Here is a 19,626-nt window from a genome sequence, read left to right on the forward strand (position 1 = left end):
TTTCCTGAGGGGTTATGGGACCAACCACCGCATAGGGTAACGACTAGGTGGTTGGTTCTCTGGTGTGTTGGAGCAGTGTCAACTCCCGGGTTCACCGGTTGAGGGTGCCCCTGCACGTTCATGACATCTGCCAATTGTGTCAGCCTTCTCTGCCTCAACCCCTCTGGGTGGGTTTTTTTTATGTGGAGGCTTGGTCATGCAACAACGCCAGCATGCGCCCCTTCCGCCGGGGCGGCTGTGGTCAGCTGTCCCCTCTGGCGCCTGTCTCGTCCGCAGTCTCCAGGCTCGGGTTCACAGCCTGTTGCCTGGTTTTTCCCCGGTGCGCTGCCTGCTTCCGTTGGTTAACCTTTTTTGTGTGCTTACAGCCATGCTGACTGCCTGTTCTGCAGGGTCTGTGTGCCAGGCGGTGTACTATTGGGGGGACAGGGCCCGCTCGGCTGAGGGGCCTTTGTCCGAATACGCTGGCGATGTGGGGGGCGGGGCCACTAAGTGCCCACCTGGTGGGGTCTTGATGCTGGCATCATGGACTTCTCCGGGCCCCCGTTCCAGGGGGTCCAGTCCCTTTGGTGGGTCTGGGCTTTCCTTCGCGCTCCGCTGCTATGGCCTTGCCACAGGGTTGGGTTTGCCCTTGACCCCGTGTTTCTGGGGGCAGTAACGAGGTTGTTCCCTCCGTTCGTTCCCGGGTGGCATGCGGGTTGTGCGTGTGTGTAGTCGTGGGGTCAGGCCACGGTCTGCTCACCCTGTGCGTTGAGTTGCTTGAGTGCCTCTTCGCACGGCCGGGTCCGTCGCCCTCCCGGGAAACCTCTAATAGGGGGGGTGCCCTCCATTAGGGGGGGTCGGGGGGGCTCGGCCCTCCCTGTTCTGATGGTTGTGGGGGGCTTTCAGCGGGGTGTATTTGTCGGCCGGTGGCTCCGCTCGGCCTCCCTTTGTGCTAGAGTGATGCCGAGCGGATCCACTATGAAACAGAACGTTAGGTTATGACTATAACCAAGTTTTGTCAATAGTGGTGACGCTCGGCATCCGACGCCGCTGCAGCCCTTGACCTCACCTTGTGGTGAAAGCTTGGGAAGGAGGAGAGCAGGTGACCACACACCTGCTTATGAAGGTAAGCTAACGAGGGGTGTGGTCAGACAAATACTGGGATTAAAGGTACATTGTGGAATTTTATTCAGTGCGCGTGCACGTGTGAGGACAGTGCTAGAGTGATGCCGAACGTCACCACTATTGACAGAACTTATATATATAGTCATAACCTAACGTTAGTTGGCCCTGGCAGCGCCCAACAGATAACGTTATCGTTACATCCAAACAGTCTGTTTGAAAATACTAGAATCCAACATAGTCTGGTGAAAATGCACCTTATGCTATGGATGGATCGTCACCGTTTGTCCTCTTCATAATAATCTCCAATAGTTCGCTCGTCTAGGCGATCGCCATTGCCGAACGTTAGTTGGCCCTAGTCTGGAGTGCTCTCAAGTCTAGTGTCGGCGACAACCTCGGAGTGGTGAACAGATGTTACATGCTCGGCCGGTTTGACTATAGTATTTTTATGATTTACCAGAAGTGCTGAGTCCAATGTAGTCTGGTGAAAATGCACCTTATCCTCCATTAGTGTGTTAGTTTTGTCCTCTTCATAATAATCTCCAATAGTTTGCTCGCCATTGCATAGACAGTCCGCAGGCTAGTGGTAGCCAGCAGTGAGTGAGCCAGCAATGAGTGAGCAACCCCCTTCCCCACAGTAAACTAGACCAGTTCAAAAGGTAGGCGATACTGCCACCTATCGGGATTTGATCATCATTTCAATTCCAATTCACACAGAGCTCACACAAGAAGGTCCGGCGGATTGTTTAGAATAATAATAATAAAAGAAAAAAGTATTTACGTTTTTTGCGGCCAACGGTTGGCTTTGAAAAACGAGAATACTAGTGTTTGGCGTTCAATTAAGGACCAGCCAGTCACTAGAACGATAAGTTATGAATATAACCATAGTTCTATGAATACTAGTGACGCTCAGCGTCATCTGCACATATATCACTTCGTGCATATGCACTGAATAAAAACTCACAATGTACCTTTACATACCAACATTCGTCTGGCCACACCCCTATCCGCTAACTTCATAAGCAGGTGTGTGGCCCCACACTTGCCTCCTTCCCAATCTTTCACCACAAGGCAAGATCAAAGGCCGCAGTGGCGTCTAGACGCTGAGCGTCACTAGTATTCATAGAACTACGGTTATATTCATAACCTATCGTTCTATATCATACTAGCTTCCGCTCAGCGTCATCTGCACAACGGGAGCTGAGCGGGAGCTTGAAGCTCGACAAATGTACCCCACTGAGGCCCCCCACAACCATCAGAACCGGGGAGGACCGAGCCCCCCCGACCCTCCCTAATGGAGGATACCCTCCCTATTGGAGGACGGGAGGGAGATGGATCCGACCGTGCGAAGAGGAACTCGAGCAACTCAACGCACAGGGTGAGCAGACCGTGGCTTAACCCCACGACTACGCACACGCACAACCCGCATGCCACCAGGGAACGAACGGAAGGAACAAAATCACGGGGTCAAGAGCAAACTCAACCCCGTGGCAAGGCCGTAGCAGCGGAGCGCGAAGGAAGACCCAGACCCACTGAAGGGACTGGATCCCCCGGAAAAAGGGGGCCCGGAGAGGTCAACGACGCCACAGCATCAAGACCTCACCAGGCGGTCACTAGTGACACCGCCCCCCACATCGCCAGCGTATTCGGACAGGGCCCATCCAAGAGCGGGCCCTTCCCCCCACTAGCACGCCGCCTGGCACACTGACCCTGGCATACTCAGGCAGTCAGCATGGCTGTAACTCGAAGCACTCAAGAGGCTACACTACAGCGGGAGCAGGCAGCGCACCGGGGAGACGACCTCCAGAAAAGGTCGATCCCTCAATCCAGGCAGCATGCATTTGACCCGAGCCTGGAGCACTGCGGACGAGACAGGCGCCAAAGGGGTCAACTGAAAACAGCACCCCGGCGGAAGGGGCGTATGCTGGCATTGTTGCGCACCATGACAAAGCCTCCACCAAAAAAAACCCAACCCAGAGGGGTCGAGGCAGAGAAGGCTGACACGATTGGCAGACGTCATGAACGTGCAGGGGCACACTCAACCGGGTAACCCGGGAGTTGACTCCGCTCCAACACACCAGGGAATCAACCACCCTCTAGGTACCATATGCGGTGGTTGTTCCTATAACCCCTCAAGAAAAAACTCCAAAACACACCTGCGGGTATACACTGGCTATACCGCAGTACAAGTGTTTCAGTTTTCAAAAAGGGGTTAACCCAGGCCTACGGGTCGACGAAACACAACTTCGGACCAAGCCCGGCGGACCGGGAAGCACACAGGGATGCCAGAGGAGGTCCATAAGACCACCCCAACAGCCCCGTCTTCGCCATGCGTAAGAGAGGGGCGAAAAGAATGGAGAACCAGCCCCTTTATGATAGCACAGGGTACAACATGTACCCAACAAAGGGTCTCCATAACGCCCAACCCTGTGACACCCGGGCCGACCCGGCATTTTTCCCGCTGAAAAAAGCACAAGTCCCTCAGGGTACCAGAACAGAAGATCTGCGTCCCCGGCGGACAACGGGTTAACTGACCTGGACCAGCGTGACCAGAACCAGTCCCGTGCCCTAATCACGCCGACATCCCCACTCCAAGAGAGGGGGTAGGTACGCGTGTCGATCTAAAACATTAAAGAGGGCGCCACCCAGACGGTCCCATTCGTACCGCGCTCAGTGGCCCACCCCAAGGGCGTGAGACCCCTCTACCTATGTTTTGATCTATTCCGTTAACATCCCCCAGATATGAACGAGAATTAGTAACAGGCGCTCGGAAGAGAAAACCTCCATCCCAGTTGCCCTATAAAAACGCTGTTTTAATGACGAGCAACCAAGGCGTACCAGCCTCATGCGTGATTCTTATCAGAAACACCCCGAGCCAGCACTATGTACGCGTCGAGACCCAAACACATCTGTAATGGCAGGATTTCTTTAGATTTTCGTTTACCATTTCATTTTCAGTGCAGGCAGCAAAAAAGTTTCAGACTCGTGTCCAATGGCTAATACCATTCTGTATCCACAATTATGATGTACAAACTCACGGACTCCAGAGTACTGTTTGAAGGTTCTTTAGTTTCTTTAGGCAGTCACAAAGTACAACATCATTCTTCATAGGATATATAGACCGAACTAGGATCATGGACTACGGTCAAAAAGCTATGTGCTTCCAAACTGCATGGGCACTGTCTCACTACTAACTAGGCACTTCAAGTTCACTGCATATAAAGACTCTCGCACATGCGCAGTAACACATCTAACGTACATGTAATGTTAATTCTTAGAATAATTCGCAACTAAACTATAAATATGGCTTATAGCATACCACAGCATTACAAATTAAACTACTGCTCGTTTTCTATGCAATAACTAAATATATAAAATACAAATATATTCAAAATATGACTTTTCAAGGTTTGGCTCTTACAACATCAATGGATAGTCTAACAAGACACCAAACATTGTTCCTCCAAGTCGCCTGGGAGAATGACAAGGAGCCGTCGTGCTTCATGTTCTTTCCTCTTTTTATTAAAAAAGAAAGAAAACACAGACTGACATGAATCCCACGTTACGCGGCTGAGGGTACATTTATTTTTATTTTTACATCCCGCCACCCTCACCACAGGGAGGAGACGGGAATCCTCAGAGAGACTTCCCACGTGAGCCATGAATTGAAAAGTCACGGTAACATTGAGCCATGTGACCAACAGACTCAAGTTACACATATATCAAGCGTAGCAGAACACCAAGTTCCTACGCTCTGCCCCGACAACTTGACAATAACAGAACCATACATGGGTCTGAAAAAACTCACGGAAGCCGTCGTCCAATAGAAACGTGCCCAGTGACGTATTCTATGACGGGGGGAATCCCATGACTCAACTGCCTGTGATAGGTGCGGAGTCAGGGAAACCCTTCCCCCCCCCCGTGCCAAGCTGCCTAACAGCTTGGCCGGACCGAATGAAAAAGAGGTTAAAAAAAAATAAAAAAACGACCAATCAGAAGAGGGAAGGAGGGGTTTATCCGGTACCCCCTCGCAAGCCCAACCCTCGAATACGACAACAACAAATAGCCATATGATACCTTAAGTAGCCAGTATGCTAATGAACAGCGCAAAGCTAACTCAATGCACGCTAGCCACAGACAAGTCTGTGAACAGGGTTTATAACAAGGCCAAAGTTTTATATGTGTGAACCCGACACCCGTGTTTATGTTGCAAGACACAGAAGATTTGATAGAGAGAGAGAGCGGCCTGAAAGACCGCGGTACCTTTACACACACAAGCATTACTGCAGACCAACACAACAGTGTTGCGGCTCAATATCACTGTTTAAGCAACAGAGCACACAACTAACCTCTACCTTTATGTGAAGAACCTAATCTTCAGGTCGAGGCAGAAAAAACCTTTTTCAACCGAGTGTAAGCTGCAGGCCTTGCTTAAGCTCTATAACATGAAATGTAGCGACCAACAAGACTATAAGTCTAGCCCTCCTATCAAACCCACACTAGCGAAAGGTTCACACATCGTATCCCCATCATATGTAGTGAATAAACACACAGTTTGTAACAAATACAGTCCCTCCCAGGAGGGACCTTTTATTTAACAAAAATCATATGGTGGGCCGGGAAGGGAACATGGGGGACCAATAGAGGGAAAAAGTCACTAGCGACGCCTGCCACGAGCCGCTCAGGGTTTGCCACCCCGGGGAGCCCCGGAGGGACGGTAAAGGACTGGAGGCTGGTCTCGACGATCTTTACCGTCACCTCCGAGCGTGGATGGGCCGGCTGCAGTGGCCGAGGCGCCCTCTCTCCTCCTGGCCTTCTTCGCTGAAGGGCCAGCAGTGGCGGTGGTAGCAGTGGCGGTGGTAGCAGCGGCGGCTTCGGCGGCGGAACCTCGACAACGAGCCTTCCGTCTGACTCCACCGGCGACATCGGGCGGGGGGAAATGAGGCTGGAGCACGGAACGCTCCTCCTGCATTTCCCTGCAGGTTGAGGTCATCAGCTGCAACGCCGACCCGAAGAGCCCAACATCGGAGAGGGGTGCCGTCAGAAGTGGAGTCCTCTTCCTCTCCGGCACACGCGCCTGCTCCAGCCAAAGGTGGCGCTGGGCTAGAGTGGCCAGGGCGCGTACTTTCCCAGCGGCGACGGCCTGCAGCTGGATCAGATGCAGGATGGCACCTGCCGCCTGGGCGAGCTGATCACGTTGCACTTCGGTCAGCTCCGTACCGCCCGTCATTATCCCGGACATGAATCTCGCCAGCAGCGCGATGTTAGATGTGGCAGCCAGAGATTGAGTCTCGGAGATGAATGACTGGTCACTCCAGTAAGCCAACCGCCTCGCCGATTTCCCGTTGGGAACCGGCTTCCGTAAAGGCTCCCACACCACCTCAGGACAAAGGAGAGCTGCCATCGGCCTATCAAGCCGAGGCACCCCCTCCTTCATACCTTCTACCAAACCCACCACCCTCGTGACTCGCACGTAGGCGGGGTGAGGCCCGTGATGTGGGAGACCACCTGTCCCTGACGGACGTAGGCCTCCATCGAGGGGAAAAATGGGCAGACAACGCCCGTCTCTCTCACAAGACGACGTTGCCATAGATGACCTATGAGATCATCAGGGACAGGAACAGGCAGTGGCTGCGGCAGCGGCACGCCGTTTGCGACTGCCGCCGCCGCCATGAGCTCGGGGAACAAAGCACGCAGTTCCCCCTGCACACTTTCCCCCACCGAGCTCACGTCCCTCACATGCGGCAGACTACTGGTCGCAGAGCCACATTCCGATGTGGCTGATAGCAGGGCATCCCGCCGCTGAGTCGGAGGTTCTAACCCAACATCAGCGTATGAGGGACCCCAAGGAGACCTATCACCCCCCGCCAGTGTAACCTGGACGGGAGGCGGACATGTCTCCACCGGGGCGTCAAACAAGAACCCGTCTGCCTCTACCATGTAGTCCTCAGTTTCCATCGGCCACGGAGAAGCAGACGCATCCTCATCCGGCTCCAGCAACTCCCCAAAACCAGGCCGTTCGCGTCTACAAGCCACCATCTTACGACGGGAGCGAGCAGACGCAAAAGGTTTGCGTCTCAAATCCTCCGCCACCAGAGGAGCCGGCCGCCCAACAGCGGACGACTCTCCGGCGGCAAAGGAACCAGAGCAGGAACCAGGCCATCTCACAGGAGATGGCGCTGGTGCACCAGCTCCTTGGAGAGGCAAACTACCCACCGGACGCCTACCGGGCGCGGATGCCGTCCACGACAGTGGCGTCAACCCCGCTCCAAGACGTACGGCAGAGGAGGAAATGAAGAACCGCTGGTGAAGGGTAACGTTGCTAGCGCGACCCTCCGAGGTAAACATTATGACTTAGCTTTTTTCTTTGTAAAAGTATGAAAAAATTTAAACACGTAACTCAAACTTTCTTCAGCTTAATACCCTTGTCAAGTGATTGGTATACAGGCACTTTCTTGTGGTGAAAGTGAAGAAGGAGGCGAGTGTGGGGCCACACACCTGCTTATGAAGGTAGCGGATAGGGGTGTGGCCAGACGAATGTTGGTATGTAAAGGTACATTGTGAGTTTTTATTCAGTGCATATGCACGAAGTGAGATATGTGCAGATGACGCTGAGCGGAAGCTAGTATGATATAGAACGGGTTCCATTCTAAAATTCCATTTCAATAATGATGTAGTATAAGGAGGTAGCCTTCACAAAAAGGGCAAGTGCTATTCCAGAACATTCTGTCTACTGTATGTATCAGGTGAGAAGCTTCAAGTGGTGCCCAACTTCAAATACTGTGGTATTATATTAGATTCATCTCTCTCATTTAAAAAACAAGTTAAGCATGTTCTGTATAAAGTCTAATTCAACATTTCATGACACCTGTCTAATATATAAAATCCGTCATGGCCTAAAGCACCTCCCCCGCTTAACACCTTCATAATACAGAAAGCTCAGAATGACAGGCTAACCATGACCATCGACCCAAGGAGGGAAAACGAATTCAGCCAGTTAGCTTTTACAGTGAGAGCTTCCCAGACGTGGAACACACTTCCAGCACATAAGGCATAATACCACTTACCGCTCCTTCGTACATAATCTTAAAACCTGGCTCCAAAGCAACCAGGTGTGTCATCATACCTCTGCATACCTGCTTTGTCTGTCCTCATGGCTTGTCTATCTGTGGGTGTCAGGTTGATTTATCTTCGCTCTAATCCTTCTGTCTATATGGTTGTACTGCATGGATTCCAATAGTTTTTATTGCTAATGCTCATGTCTTGTTGTGTGTAACTGTGTATTGTTTGCTAAATGCTTATGTCTTGTTGTGCATAATTATGATTTGCCTGCTAAATGTCTTGCTGTATATAACTGTGTGCTGTCGGCTACTCACTCATGTTTTATCATGTTTAAGCGTCTGCTTCACATGTGTCTTACTGGTTTAGGTTTACTTTATTTGTTCAAGGGGGACAGCATACATTAATAAAACATTTTACAAATGTAAATGCACCCAATTTTGCCAGGAGGTACAGGCTAAAATCCTGTGTGGAAAAAGGGTTAGCAATAAAAACAGAATAAAATCCAGATAAATAACATTAGAATAAAAACACAAACAAAAGCACATATAAAATACGATAGGGATACAGGGATACAGGGCACAATACAGTCATGGACACAAGGACAGAGCACATCATGACATCCAGGTGCTTTTTTCCCTATTATAGGTTTTAGTGAGTCGTTCCTCATCTTCATTGGGGAAAATCAACCGTGTTGCATACGGACAGTATATGGATTTTATGGTGGTTTATGTTCTGGATCTATTGTGATGTTTCTTCTTGACTTGTAAAGCCCATGGGGGCAATTCCATGTGATCTCGGGCTATACAAATATTTGATTTGATTTACTGTCTGTACAACTGTTTGGCTTCTTTTATATTCATATTTTATGTACTTTTTATTTAGCTTTTTAATTGTTTCCATGCCGTTATGTCTTCTTGGTTTTAATTTAAACACGTTGAACATTTGCCATGTAGCTAACATTGGCACAGTTACAGCAATGTTTATTAATGTGCACTGACCCAGTGAAATGGAAATACAAATAAATAAATATATAAATTCTGATGGATTATTTCAAGACAGGCCTCTTAACCTAATGGTAGCGATATCTCCCAGCTGACAATGTCCCCTTTTATTTCCAGAAGGCACACATGGTAACTTAAAGGTGCTATATGTAGCAGGGTGGATTATCCCTGCTTCGTGGGAACGGTTGCTGGCAGTCAGGAGGTAGCTGGACACAGCAGAACTCTGTCTGGCTGCACCCTCGTCTTTGGGCCTGGGGCGTCGACTGGAGGCTGGTAGTGTGAGTGGATGGGGCCCGGGATTTACCAACCTGGTCTGGTACTCTGGTCTTCCTTCCCTGTCGCAGGGCGGTCAGCAGTACTCCCCAACACGCTCCCACTCCTCCCAGTCGCTCCTTAGACCCTCCCACACCTCGTGACTGAATTGTAATCAAATACTCTGAGTTCCCCCCGCAAGCAGTACCCTCCCTCAATGACCCTAGAAACCTTCCACTGAAAAGGGGAGAGTTGGGTAGGAAGGGGTTAACCATATATATACGTTACCCACACCAAAAGAGTTAATGCAGGGCACAGGAATGGACACGCACACAGAACCCCATTCAAGTCTTTATGTTAATTGTACTGTTCAGTTACAATTATTTAATACTACTGGCCAATTGGGCTGAAGTCCTACTATAGCCCCTGCTGTTCAACTCAATACCTCATAAACACGTATATTATGCACCCACCTCTGGGTTACTATCCGGGATAATATACTTCACTGTGTTTGACTCATCACCCACGTCTGGGTCTTCACCCTGTATAATACCTCAACAGGCTTTAATTATACGGCCAGAATAATACCTAAAAAGGCTTTAATTATAATGCACCAGGTCTGTAACTTCCCCCCCCAGGGAAGGGTTAATTGAATGGGAAAATATTAATACACACACATTGTATCACGCTCAAAGAAAAGGAAATAAAACCAAAGTGTGGGCCCACAATTACCAAAACAAAAGCCCTATGCTAATGCCGGCATGTACTGTTTATGGGGTACCCCTATGCACTGTGGTTAGCAAACACCAGCTTCGCCCGTAGGCTGCGACACACTGTGTAATGTACGATAGGATCCTGGGCGCCGAAGCCCTAATGTTTACTCTACCAAAATGGCGGCCGCGCCGCTCCACCACCGTCCTGGTGGCAAGATGGCGTCGAACACTCGCGCCGCAGGTGCTAGCAGGCGGAGCTATAGCAGAGAGGCAGTGCTGGCTGAGCTGGTGCTGGGCGAACTCTGCCGGTGGTAAAGAACTCCCCGTGTCCTGCAGGCAGCCTGGAGCAGGTGTGCTGCTGCTCTCCGGTGCAGAAAGCTGTTGACGACCGGGCAGACTGCTTGGATGTCCCGTACGTCTCTGGCACGCAGACTATACCGTCACTGTAACTAGGTATAACACGAGCAATGCTACTGTGATCCTTAGCCGCACGCTACCTATACCGCTCACTGTAACTAGGTATAACTCGACTCTTAGTGCCTGACTCTGCACTTAATGTTCATAATATCATAACACTGGTACTGCTAGGATATCGTATCCACTAGCCAGTACTCCCTATCACCCGTCACTGTTCCACGGGGCACTCCGGCATAAAGTCAGCAACGGGGCTATCCAGAGCCCCCCCGTTAGACGTGACTTCTCGTTGTCAAGTTCACTGCCGAAGAGAGCGACTTCCGCTCGCCTCCTCCCTTTATCATCTCTCAGCTCTCTCCGCCACTCTCTGCCTGCTACTGCCCCCTGCTGGTCCCGCCTGCCAGTCACAAGGGGAGACGCACTGTAAAATATGAATCAATACTGTCATTTATGATCCGTATTCACATGCTCTTTGGACGGGAACTTTTGTGTCATTGTTCGTGTGAATCAATGACACTAGTTAGAATGTCTTTGTGTACAAAAAGGGATATAAACACAGTCAGCAGTTCTGAATAATATACCATATTTTCCAGACTGCTACATTTCCCCCCACTTTGAACTTGCTAAGTCCTCTGCAAGTTAACAACAAAACAACAAAAACAAACGCATGCATGAAAACGGTCCTGAGACCAACAGTTTCACACATCGGTTGACAATTACACATTATGCCAACAGTTTTACACACTCCCTCAGGAGTTGGACACACTCCTGAGCACGTAGTCCTGGCGATACCGAGCGGGTAGCCGACCTCTGGTGCTCCTCTGGGGCCGGGTTCGTTCAACCCCCCCTGCGTCTGATTCGGTGCCATATTCCCTTAGACATACAGGTGCACCACTCGTCTCGTTCCCACACACCTTCGCACATGGTCTTGGAAACACCGAGCGAGTGGCTCACCTCTGTCATTCAGCGGGGCCCGGGTTTGCTTAACCCCCCACCAGTCTAACTCCGTGTCAGATTCCTCCGTCTCTGTTGGCGGGTCCTCGGCCACGGCTTCGGCCTCCGAGGCCTCTGAGGGGCCGCTCACAGCGCCCTCCTCGCCCCCGTCTCCGTCGTCTTCGCCGCCCTCGCCGTCCTCGCCTGAGGGGACCAACTCTACCTCTCCTCCCTCGTTCGGCGCTGCTTCAGCTGCTGTTGTAGCGGCGCTGCTGCTACACGCCCTAGGGTGCGGTTCACGAGGGTAAACGAAGGCACCCCCCACGTCTGCTTCGGATGAGCTCCGCGCTCTCATCGGGCTCCTTCGGGAAGCTCTCGTCCGCTCTTCCGGGTCGGAGGCCGGGAAGGGGCAGATCTTGCTCCGATCTCTCTGCACGGTCCTTTCGGGGCCCCCTCTTTCGGGACGAACCGTGAACACTGACGTCCTCTTGACGTTTCCATCGCCGCTCTCGGGGCCCGGCTGGTCGCCGGCCGGCGAGCGTCTGCAGCGGTAGTTGAAGTTGCGGCGGTAGCGGCGCCGACGAGGCCCCTGGTCCGGGCCGTCCTTGCCCCCTTGACCTCCTTCCGACCTGTTCTGTCTCTTGGGTACAGACTCCGGTTCTGACCGCATCGGGATGCGCAGCCGGGCGCCAGCGCTTTCGTCTGGCCGGCCGCAGTGGTATCGAATTCTACGGCACACCCCCACACCTCCCCCTCCAGACCATGGTCTGGCGGTCGCCAGGTCGGGCGACCCGCCTGCTGCTGTGTGGGTGGCGTCCTGTACTGGTGGGAGAGGGACCTCACCGCCCGGTACTTCCGCCCGGCGTGATTCTTCCATCGCGCGGGGGCACTCGCGGCCGATATGACCGGGCTGTTGACAGTTGTAGCAGATCAGTCTCCCATCCTCACTCCGGCGGGGTAGTCTGCGCGGGGTAGAGGGCACGTCTCTCCTCCGTCGGCTTCCGGCGAAGCCTCTCTGGGGTGTGTCTCGCTCCTGTTGAAACGCCTGGAAGAGCTGTTCCATGCGCGCGTCCAACCGCTCTTGGCCGGCGAAGAGCTGTCGGATGGACTCCTGTAGCACGGCTATGTCCAGAGGTGGCTCGTGTCTTTTCACGACGACGCCGCGTATCATGCCCCTGTCGGCACCCCTTGTGGGGGGCAGGACCATCTCCTCTTCGGACCAGTCTATCGCCGCCTGCAGTACCTGAGGAAACGGCCGCGTACCGTCCTCCCTCATGTACTTCCGCATTTCTCTCCTCAGGGCCTCGTCTCTGAGGCCCACCACAAACCGCTCCTGCAGCAGGGCGGTGGCATCGCCGACCAGCGTAGGCGCCCGACGTCGTAGGCGACGGACCCTCTCCTGCAGGTCATAGGCGAACTGGCGTGTGGTCTCGCCGGCGGCCTGTCTTCGATCGAAGAACTCCCCCAGCCGAATGCTGACCAGGACCTTGTCCCCATAGGTTTCTTTGAGTATCTTGAACAAGGATTCCGTGTCGGGGGCGGTTTCCCCCGTCAGGAAGCGTACCGTCTGCTTCGCCTCGCCTTTGAGGTGTAGCTGTACGACCTCCGCTTGTTCCTCCGCGGGCACTCGACTGGCCCGGAGGTGGGTCCTCATCGCCTGGATCCAGTCCTCCACAGGCAGTTCCCCCATCTCTTGTTCACCTCCAAATTCGCTGCACTTCCGCTCTCGTTGGACGTACACCACCGGGAGGGGCGCTGGAGGGAGCTGTTGGATCCCGGCCGGTGCCAAGGCAAGCGGAGCTCGGCGTCCGGCCTGCTCCCGCTGTTCGTGCTGGGTCTGTTCCAGCACCAGCGCCTGTCGGTCCAGGAGGCCCGCGTGTGTGTGGGTTCTGTTCGCCAACAGCTCCACCTGTGCGGTCAGGCTCTCCATGCGTTCGGCCTCCTCTTTCTTTACCTCGGCGGCGGCGTCCTCGCCGTCTCGTTGCACCTTTAGGGCCGCCTCAGTGTAGCGCTTCTCTAGGAGTGCCTTGTTGATCAACTCCTTGATCGCTTCGGCTTGCTGCGTCAGTAGTGTCGCCTGAGTCTCACACTGCTCCTGCAGCTGCTCTACCTCCGCCTCCCTCTCCTGCGCGACGTGGGTCTCCCCTTTCTGTATCAAGGTGGCAGCGGCCTGGCCCTCTCGTAGCTCCTGTAGGGCCACCTGAGTGTGGAGGGCCTGGTCAGTCAACTCTTTCATCGCTGCGGCTTGCTGCTTTAGCAGTGCCGCCTGAGTCTGACACTGCTCCTGCAGTTGCTCAAACTTCGCCGCCATCTCTTGCGCGGCGGCGGTCTCCTTCTTTGACATCGTGGGTCTCTCTACGGGTCTCGGTCAAGGGAGTAAGTTAGGATGTTGATCCTGTTCGTGACGCCAAATGTAGCAGGGTGGATTATCCCTGCTTCGTGGGAACGGTTGCTGGCAGTCAGGAGGTAGCTGGACACAGCAGAACTCTGTCTGGCTGCACCCTCGTCTTTGGGCCTGGGGCGTCGACTGGAAGCTGGTAGTGTGAGTGGATGGGGCCCGGGATTTACCAACCTGGTCTGGTACTCTGGTCTTCCTTCCCTGTCGCAGGGCGGTCAGCAGTACTCCCCAACACGCTCCCACTCCTCCCAGTCGCTCCTTAGACCCTCCCACACCTCGTGACTGAATTGTAATCAAATACTCTGAGTTCCCCCCGCAAGCAGTACCCTCCCTCAATGACCCTAGAAACCTTCCACTGAAAAGGGGAGAGTTGGGTAGGAAGGGGTTAACCATATATATACGTTACCCACACCAAAAGAGTTAATGCAGGGCACAGGAATGGACACGCACACAGAACCCCATTCAAGTCTTTATGTTAATTGTACTGTTCAGTTACAATTATTTAATACTACTGGCCAATTGGGCTGAAGTCCTACTATAGCCCCTGCTGTTCAACTCAATACCTCATAAACACGTATATTATGCACCCACCTCTGGGTTACTATCCGGGATAATATACTTCACTGTGTTTGACTCATCACCCACGTCTGGGTCTTCACCCTGTATAATACCTCAACAGGCTTTAATTATACGGCCAGAATAATACCTAAAAAGGCTTTAATTATAATGCACCAGGTCTGTAACTTCCCCCCCCAGGGAAGGGTTAATTGAATGGGAAAATATTAATACACACACATTGTATCACGCTCAAAGAAAAGGAAATAAAACCAAAGTGTGGGCCCACAATTACCAAAACAAAAGCCCTATGCTAATGCCGGCATGTACTGTTTATGGGGTACCCCTATGCACTGTGGTTAGCAAACACCAGCTTCGCCCGTAGGCTGCGACACACTGTGTAATGTACGATAGGATCCTGGGCGCCGAAGCCCTAATGTTTACTCTACCAAAATGGCGGCCGCGCCGCTCCACCACCGTCCTGGTGGCAAGATGGCGTCGAACACTCGCGCCGCAGGTGCTAGCAGGCGGAGCTATAGCAGAGAGGCAGTGCTGGCTGAGCTGGTGCTGGGCGAACTCTGCTGGTGGTAAAGAACTCCCCGTGTCCTGCAGGCAGCCTGGAGCAGGTGTGCTGCTGCTCTCCGGTGCAGAAAGCTGTTGACGACCGGGCAGACTGCTTGGATGTCCCGTACGTCTCTGGCACGCAGACTATACCGTCACTGTAACTAGGTATAACACGAGCAATGCTACTGTGATCCTTAGCCGCACGCTACCTATACCGCTCACTGTAACTAGGTATAACTCGACTCTTAGTGCCTGACTCTGCACTTAATGTTCATAATATCATAACACTGGTACTGCTAGGATATCGTATCCACTAGCCAGTACTCCCTATCACCCGTCACTGTTCCACGGGGCACTCCGGCATAAAGTCAGCAACGGGGCTATCCAGAGCCCCCCCGTTAGACGTGACTTCTCGTTGTCAAGTTCACTGCCGAAGAGAGCGACTTCCGCTCGCCTCCTCCCTTTATCATCTCTCAGCTCTCTCCGCCACTCTCTGCCTGCTACTGCCCCCTGCTGGTCCCGCCTGCCAGTCACAAGGGGAGACGCACTGTAAAATATGAATCAATACTGTCATTTATGATCCGTATTCACATGCTCTTTGGACGGGAACTTTTGTGTCATTGTTCGTGTGAATCAATGACACTAGTTAGAATGTCTTTGTGTACAAAAAGGGATATAAACACAGTCAGCAGTTCTGAATAATATACCATATTTTCCAGACTGCTACATATAGTTAACATTCAGTCACTAGATGTCGCACTAAAGCACCAGCATGTTATTTATCCAATCAGGTACAGTACATTCTATGTGGGGAAAATGGGAAGTAGGGAGGGGAATGGGGATACATGCACACATGTAACGTTAAACAACAACATTCATTTTGGACCTGCCAACATTTATTTAATGATCAATTCTTTAATCAGTATTTTTTTTGGGGGGGGAGGAGCCATACTTTTATTCTGCACTTCTTTTTTTTAAAGCTCTGTGGATGTCCCCCCTCCCCCCTGGAAGTCTGTATTTTATATGCAAAGACTTTAAGATATCAGGTATATATACAGTATATGAATGTGATATGTATATATTAATGTTATTTTCATGTAGTAATCATGGTTTGATAGAAACATATTATCATTACATTTGAGCAAAACTAAAATTATGTTATTTGGAAACTGTAGATTAAATACTCAAGTAAGTTCAAATAAATTATGTGATTATTGAAAGAGTTTATGAAAATACATTTCTAGGTGTAATAAGTAAGGGATAATGTATAGCTACGAGGTCATTGTCGCAAAATAATTGACCGACACAGAGTTTAAAATACCGAGCCGCCTCTGCGAGGTGTTTTAAACGTCAGTGAAGGTCAATTATTTTGCGACAATGATCGAGTATAGCTATACATTATCCCGCTTATTACATGGCTAACTTACTAACAATATACCTAATTAATTTTACATCGACTCGCAACACTGGTTCTGGCTCCGCTCGTCGCTCCGCCCCCTGTCATCGCCGGCAGCTTCCCCGGCAGCAGAACACCGGCAGTGTCTGATTGCACTGATGTCAGTGGGCTTAATTGTGAACAGCTGCACACAGCAGTCATTATTGTTCCACAGCGGTCATTATTGTGTGATAATGGACCTCTAATGCGCGCTATTGACCAATCACAAGCAAGCATTTCGGCGAATGTGAAAACGCCATGTAATAATAGACCATAAAATCTGCTGGAAACCTCACATAAAACATGTTCAAACTAAACTGTCAAGAAGCATTTCTGTCATGAGCACTCCAAAGCACATTCTGGATAAAAGATCACTCTACATTCTCTACTGTTCACTAGTTTTACCATGTTTAAATTACTGCGCTGAAGTCTGGGGAAACACTTATAATTCTACACTACAACCCCTTTTTATACTCCAAAAAAGAGCCATAAGGATAGTTCACATTGCAGGTTATCGTGATCACACAAACATATTATTTTTAAAGTCAAAAACATTAAAGTTAAATGATCTTGTGGAATTTAAAACCTTCAAGAACTGTTCTTTGATAGAGAGGGGGTTACATTTCGTTCTTGTATCACGTTCTGCTCTGGTGGGATTTAACCTCATGACTTGTATATCACTGAAAGCTTTCGCTACATGCACCTTCACTTGTCCGGCCACGCCCATTTCCGCATATGAATATAAGTGAGGGGCGTGACCGTGCTCTTCCTTCCCTCATAATTTCATTCGGAAGTGTTTGGCTATAGGCGCACTTTAGACAGTGAAAATATGGCTTTTTTTCTATTATAGTTTTGTTGCTGTTTCTCGTGATGGCATCGCCACCGAGACCCAAGAAGCCTTTCTTGGGGCTCCGCCAGCACTCCCTCCTTCAACCTCCGCCGTTCGCCCCGTGGCGTGCGCCGCCGAGTGCAGTGCCGCCCGAAGGCCGTTGAGCGCCCCTCACTCGCGAGGAAGGTAGCTCCAGCATCCCCATCAAACGGACCCCCGACAACGGGCGCGGCCTCTCTGGTGGCAGACGATTGTGGCACAAGCTCTCCGCCTGCTTGCTCCCACCGTTCGGTGGTGAGCGAGCAGGGCGGGTGGTTAGAGAAGGAGGAAGAGTACGCAGGCCGCGGTGCCAGAGAGGACCTTGCGCTCTCCTACCATCACATCCCAAGAGGGTTACATGGAGGCAGTGGCGGCCGGTGGGTACTTCGCCACTAGGGGCGCTATACCAAACATTTTGCAAAATGCAAACATGTACAGTACCACGCAACACTCATGGCAAGACGTGAGCGATTCGACTCACGCTCACGGCAATGAATCGGCTCTTATGAACGAGTCGCTCAGCTGTTACTACAACAACACACAACCAGTCAAATAAAGTATAGTCTAGACTCTAATTCACAACTTGAAACACAATATATAAATAGAAAAGTTAGAAACAAAACTCGCCCGTCTACAAACACAGGCAGATCTCTCCCTCTCTCTCTCACACACAGCGCGACGTGGAATCGATTCGTTACACAATCAGACCTATTATATACCAAGAATAACTTCAGTATGAGTACAGGGCTGTACACATATTTTGCATATTGTTAAACGAGCCAAGGCTAGCTATTAAACTATCGATATGAATCGAAAATCTGGGACCCTGATGTAAACAAGACAAACGTCTTTCTCTGGTCTGCATCCCCTTAACAATTGTGTGTATTGAGCCGTACTGTATTGTACCCATTCTGCAATCTGTTAATAAAGTTCTCATTCATTCATTCATTCAAACATAGACGATATTGAACAAGCCATAATCCACGTATTTTCAATCCGAGAGAGCTGCAGTAGTTAAATCAATGAGCCATCGATAAATAAACAATCAGCAAGGGGCGGCTAGGTGGTGTAGTGGGCAAGGCACTCGCCACCAATGTGGAGACGCTGGGTTCGCGTGTTCGAATCCAGCTCTCCACATTGTTTTCAGTTTAGCTGGTCGTCCGCAGTAATACACATTGGCCGTATTACGGGGAGGGAAACTGAAGGGTGGGGATCGAACGTTGTGAACAAGCGACTCCTACAAGTCGGTTGGTGCGCCTGCGCAGTAGAATCAGGAAGTGTCGGGGGCAGCGTGAGCCTCCCACGCGTTACTCCTCGACACTGAGAGATCGAGCTGCGCAGGTGAAAAGATGCGACTGCTGTTACCTCAAGTACCGGAGGGGACTTGTGCTATGTATGACTTAGTCCACATTGCAGCCGGCTTGTGGGAGGCAAGAAACAGCGTTCGTGACAGGGGAGGGTTGAATTGGATGATACGAAAATTGGGATGGGAGAAAAATATAGAAAAAATGGGAGAAAAAGTGGATAAAAAAAAAAAAAATAAACAATCAGCAATGTCTCGCTTCATGAATGGCCAGCAGTAGTACTGCTCCTAAAAAAAACTATTTACAAACGTTAACGTTAAGCAGAGAGAGAGAGAGAGAGAGAGAGAGAGAGAGAGAGAGATTTCTTCAACCTCGTACCTAAATTCCTTAGCAACCCGTGTTACCAAGTAAACAAATCACGGAACGATAGCCTAGTACTACTAACGTTAGCTCCCAGAACGATAGCCAGTTAGCCCGCACCAGCCTAGTACTACTAACGTTAGCTGCCAGAACGATAGCCAGTTAGCCCGCACCACCAGCCTAGTACTACTAACGTTAGCTGCCAGAACGATAGCCAGTTAGCCCGCACCAGCCTAGTACTACTAACGTTAGCTGCCAGAACGATAGCCAGTTAGCCCGCACCAGCCTAGTAGTACTACTAACGTTAGAGAGAGAGAGAGAGAGAGACTCACTGTTTAGTTGAAACGTCCAGGGCAGGAGAGCTTGATAAACGTGTATAATCCGCCATATAGCTTGTTAGCCAAGTGTTAGCTCAGCTGAGCTCGTCGACGTTAGCACAACACTCAACAAGTACATTCCTTTGTCCATTTCCGCTCTAACAGACTGCAAACTACCTGGCGTTCTATCGCCATGCTCTAAGACAAACTCTAACCTTAACCAACTTTGAAAGAGTGCCTAAGCTTAACAGTCTAAAGAACTTGCAGTCACGGCACGGCACGCTCTAAGACAAACAACAGTCCTAGACCAACTAGGAACCAAGCTAGAAGCTAGAATTGGAACATTAGA

This window comes from Notolepis coatsorum, assembly GCF_963971535.1.
Source record: "Notolepis coatsorum genome assembly, chromosome: 6".
Taxonomy (NCBI): Eukaryota; Metazoa; Chordata; class Actinopteri; order Aulopiformes; family Paralepididae; genus Notolepis; species Notolepis coatsorum.